General features: G+C 37.1%; 1 non-coding gene across 1 annotated transcript; it reads left to right on the plus strand.

The window, feature by feature from the left end:
* Positions 1-799: 799 nt before the first annotated feature.
* Positions 800-906, plus strand: LOC120082263. The gene has a single exon (XR_005483101.1). It is a non-coding gene; the product is annotated as a small nucleolar RNA R71 (small nucleolar RNA).
* Positions 907-5,811: the final 4,905 nt, after the last annotated feature.

Below are 5,811 nucleotides of genomic sequence, written 5' to 3' on the forward strand. Positions count from 1 at the left end.
CAGTCATGTTGTCGTTTAGCAAGGATAATGCTAAGCATTGTTCCTTCCCGGTCCTCAAGTATTGCGAGGGAGCTCAGTTGAGCTCAACAATGCTCCTTGCGGTCTATTTTTCAGCTCGCCTGCAATTTGTCCTAGTTGAATTCCTAGATTTCGAATGGATGTTGCTTGATTCTGAAGCATTGATTCGTTTTTCTCAATGTACTGCTTCAACAAGCTCTCAAAGGACGAAGATTGCAGTGTTTACAAGCTGCTAGCTTGACTATGCGTTGGACCGTTGTTTTGTGGAAAAAATTCGGGTGGCCCTCCTTTCTGCGCCACTGGTTGGAAGCTTTTTTGTTTATTTTTCCACGCAAAATTTGGGTGGTTTCTCCACCCGAGGTTATATGTATCGAAATAGGGATTATTCTTTATGAAGCATACTGACTGCGGGTTTGTTGGGCGATCCATCGAATGAGCAACTCCGCAAATGACACAACTTGTGGTCGTTTGAGCAATTGCGTTGACCTACCCTTTCTTCACTCTTGTGTTATTAATTACAATTTCGTGTATCAAACTCATCATCGCAATCATTTGATTTTGCAGGGATGCGATGGCCCCATTGTTTGCGTCATTATCTTTTATTCTTAATCTCTGATCGCTTTCCAGCCAATCCTCATAATTTTTGGAAATGCGATCAAGTATACTATTTGCCTCCTCATATATTTTGTCTAGCAGACCATCAGCGACTGCCGCATTGGCAGCGGTTTGCGAAGAGGGATTCAATCCTTGGTAAAAAATCTCCATTTGTTGGCAGTCTGGTAAGCCATTATGTGGACAGTCTCTTACCAGCCGCTTGAACCTCGCCCAAGCATCGCTGAGCGATTCGTCATCTTCTTGTTCAAAATTTGTTATTAATTTCCTTCTCTTAGCATTCTCGGTTGGTAGGAAATACTTATTCATAAACTTTTCGACGACTTGTTCCCACGAGGTTATCTCCCCCGATTCATGAGAATATGCCCATTTTCTTGCTTGATCGCATAAGGAAAATGGGAACAATGTGAATCGAACTTCCTCGATGGAGATATTTGGGAACACAAAAGTGTTGCAAATTTCTATGAAGCTCCGGAGGTGGGCGTGCGGGTCTTCGCCATGCCTCTCTCCAAACTGCCCAACAGCATGGATCATCAGCAACATTATCGGCTTCATTTCAAACCTCGGTCCATCTAACGCTGGCCTCATGATTCCTGGAGAGAAATCGTAGAGGTTGGGCGATGCATAGTCCCGAATGGTTCTAATGCGGTCATTCGCAGAAGGATGGGTTGGTCTTTATATTGTTCGCGTTTGCGGCCTTTTCTTTCAGTTATTCCGCCATTCTTAGTGTTTTGTCTTATTGTTAGCGGTTGTCTCTTAGTCTGCGTTGAAATGTTCTCTCAATCTCCAGGTCATAATTTGCAAGAGATTGAGAGCTACAAAGAAATCAGAAAAAAATCACCGTTAGCACACTAATTTGCCGAAGTCCCTGGCAACGACGCCAAAAACTTGATGCATTATTTCATGATATTGAATTATGGATGAAATGCGATGATAAAAATGCGTTGAGCACTCAATTTTTCTCAGTGGAATCCAAGTGTAAACCCCACTGAGTTTCCTGGTAAGTCCAGGGTCAAACTCAGAGACTTGGGAAAACAATATATGGTGGTAATTTTTCAGGAAAACTTTGCGGTAACCAGTAACTCAAATAGTTGTTGGTTTTGTTTGTTGCGGTAATGAAAATAAACAAATGCAGCGGAGTTCAAAAAGAGTTGATAAAATGGAAGATGCAATGAGTATGCGGTGAACGAGTTTAGAAGGGTTTCGGCTAACATTTCCTAGGATGCTTTCATGCTATGCGATCATGCAACACACATACAATAGTAAACCATCTCTCGATGCGAATGCTACGGCTTTTAATGTTAGAACGCATGCAATATATGCGATAAGTCTATAGGACCTACACATAAGCCTCTATTCTTATTTATGCGATGACAAAATGACACACACAAAAATAAGGCGACCACATAATATCATTCCTATCTCTAGGATGCATGCGATGCAGGTCGGAAAACAGAGCTTATCTCTAAGTCCCTATCTCTTGTTTATGCAGTTCAGATGTTGCTCTCTCGAGTCTAGATTCTAACCTAGCTCTCTCATGTCTTAGGTTCTTTCTTTAGACTCTCTCACGAGTAGCTCTAAAGGGATGTTTGGCACAGCATAACACAAGATAATCGCAAGCAATGAACTTCTTAGGTCATGTTAGCTTAGTTCTTCTCAACCCATTCGACGAGTTTAGCTACTCATGCGTGCGAAGAGAGTGAACAGATGTAGAATAAAAACTTCCATTGTATAAATATAAAGTTGAAGTACAAAATAACAATGCAAGAAGAGAATAAAGAGCCTGGCAGCAATCTCTTGCTTCCCAGACTTTTACACTGTCATTCTACTCTTGTTCAAAAGATAATCTCGCTCTCGCGAGAGTCGGCCCGCTCTCTGTTTTCTATGCCTTCGGGTTCTCTCTCGATTTGCCCTGAGCAATCTTTCGGCATCTCTATTCTTCCTTTGCTCCACCTTAAAAATAAAAGAAAACTATGAACACGACTAAAAATCCTAAATCGGTGAACAGGTGAACTTGTTAACCCCTTTTCTGAAGGATGTCTTTGGTATTTATAAAGCTCCGGAGTGAAGGGTGGCTTCTCTCTTATGATTGCACAGATGGGATGGCTTTAATTCCCCGACTGATGCGTCGAATATTTGTCACCGAAAAGCTGAATGTACTTATTATCGTTAGCGGCTGTCAATTTAATTCAGATTTGACCGTCATCAGCTTTCTGTTCCATCGTGATTAATTATGCCTTTCACCCGATGCGCCCACCAAGTTGCGCCAGCTCTATGCGACAATCCTTCTTGAGCAGATGTTTGCGAACATAAATCACCGCAAAGCCTTGCGGTAATGCTATGCTCGTCCGTTGATCTCTTGTGATCGCTCTTTTTGCCTTGCATCAATGCATATTCTGCATAAAAAATACAAAAATTAACTGTTCCTATGCGATGAATGCATGCGACTGCAATGTTATAAACTTAATGCTTTTTGGATGCAATCTAACATATTTCATTAATGCAGACCCTCACTGTTTAATACTTTAGCGATGTAATAACATGCATTTCTTCTCGTTATCACCTATGCAATGAGTTTGTGTAAGATCAGATCGAGAAATAAGTCACTCTTACTTTATAATGCTATTTACTATTTAAGAGTGACTATTTCACATAGATGATCTAGGTAACTCAATCTTAATCTGGAGCAAACCATTAACTCCTATTTCTTCAGGATTATCCTTAGATTTGCATAGGTGAGGGTTGGCTAAATAGTGCGAGCTCAATAAGCCTCCCATTTCAAGGGCAAGACTAGTTAAATAGCTTGGGACATAGGGTGCAAGATGGAGTTCATGCTATTGATGGAAAATTAGATGTCAATTACTCAACAACTAAAATTTTGTGGACGTAATATGCCTCAATTGAAGAACAAATTATACATATATATTTTATACCTCAATTGTACTATATATTTTATCTTTCAACTCAGTAGGCATACATTTCTAAGATGTATATATAATAGGTACATGATAATGCATAGAGGACCCAATGAAAAAATTATTCCACAAACTTCTTTTCTCCTGCACTCCTAATACGTGTTACATCAAACATAATTGTAGCTCCCCGTTCTCTCTAATTAGTGGTTTTATTTGACCTAACAACTACTATTTCTTTGTAACCAAACTCTAAATCTTCGTCAGCCACTGTATTATGCTCCATCTGGTGTATAAATAAAAAATGCAATCAAATTTAAGAAACAATTAGCATTGTATACATATTAAGCAAACAAAAAATCAAATATAATTGATAAAAATTATAAATTAAAAAAATAATTATCATATTACACAATAAATAACATACCCATAAAATGTTATGTAGGTATCCCCGTGCCTTCACAATTCGATCGTAAATATGTTAGGAAGTTTTTTCCCATGCCAAAATCAAATTTTATAACTTTCATCAATCTCATTGACATATTGATCTCTAATATCCTTGCTACTATGCTTTTTACAATTCCCACATTTCAAACAAGGACAACGAATATAGGAGCTATTTGTATTAGAAAATCCAAATTTTATGAAGTTTTCCACACCCAATTCATAATCTTTGGATAATATACTCTTGTGCATCCATGATTTATCCATAATTGTAAATCTAGTAAGAAAAGATAATAAACAATGATCAACTTCATAAAAAAAACAAGTTGTGGAAAACAAACAAGTTCCCAATACATACAACTTGTCATTTTAGCTCTATAACATTCCAACCTCAAGAAAGTAAGACAAATGAGAGAACTTCAAGGCAAATCGGAGAACAAAGACAAACACATCTAAAAAAATTGAACCAAGGTATAATCGAAGCTCAAAAAATTGAACCCATGGTGTGCACGTGCTCTAATGTGCTAAACATATATTAATTCCAATAACTCAAAATTGAATCCAAGTTTGGCAAAGCATTACTTAGTTCATAAAGCCCTAACAAATTAGACACATTGATATATCTAACTTTGGCAAGCATTTAATCAAAGAAAAGTGGCAAGTTCTTGCAAATTCTCTAAAATTAAAGCCCTAACTTTGGCAAAGAGCAATCCTAACTTTGGCAAGTTCTATAAAATTCAATCTCATTAATGAACAATATGAAACAAGAGTTTATTATGAGATTCAAGAATATACATGAGAGATTAAACCCTAACTTTGAAAGTTCAAGCCTCAAACCAAAAAAATCAAGCTCTAACTTTGAAAGTTCATGCCTCAAACCAAGAAAATCAAGCCCGAACTTTGACACTTCATGCCTCAAACTAAGAAAATCAAGAATTAAACCTAATCTAAAATAGATTAAGCCTAATCTAAACAAGAAAATTAAGATTAAGCCTAATCAAACCAAGAAAATCAAGACTGAAACCCAATCTAAACAAGAAAATCAAGATTAAGCCTTAACTTTGAAAGTTCATGTCTCAAATCTACTTACCTCAATGAAGAATCTCTTCAAGATTGATGGAATAACAAAGATGTATCAAAGGGAAGTGAAAAACCAAAAAGATTTCGAGTGTATTGCACAAAAAATCGACTAAATGCGTTGCAAAGAATAGACTGAAAATCAACTGCTGGAATTTCTTTTAAATCTGTATGACAGCGTTGCGACACTAGTAAAAGAGCGTTGTAACGCTGTTCAAGAGGCGTGCAATTTTTCTGTCAAAACCCGTAGCGTTGCAACATTGCGTGCGCTAACTAAGTATCGTAAGTAAATTACTCCCGGTTGTTCAATCATTTGATAACCAGAGTCATTCTTTGATAAATGCACTATGAGTCAGACTCAAGAGAATTTGATCAATCCTTTTTTTTTTTTTTTTGTTAAGTTGGTAAGAATTTTCTTTCTTTATCAGAAAGCATTGTTTGAGACCCCATTCACATTTTTTCTTTTTCTTATCAATGAATCTCTTTACTTGTATGACTTAGTTGTCTCGTATTTCTCGAAAAACTGATTTGATTGATGGGATTTGGTAGGATACTTATGAGATCAATGAGATTGATATTCCAATATTTCTTCTTCGAATGTAGAGATTCTTTAACCAGTCTAGATGTGAGATTTTTGAAGTTTTTGCAACTCAATCATGTATGATGAAATCATCAAAGATTTGACCTTTTCGAACTCTGTGTGTAACTCATTATAGGCTCGAGAAACAAAGAGAAGATATGTACGAAC

Source organism: Benincasa hispida, chromosome 7 (assembly GCF_009727055.1).
Source record: "Benincasa hispida cultivar B227 chromosome 7, ASM972705v1, whole genome shotgun sequence".
NCBI lineage: Eukaryota > Viridiplantae > Streptophyta > Magnoliopsida > Cucurbitales > Cucurbitaceae > Benincasa > Benincasa hispida.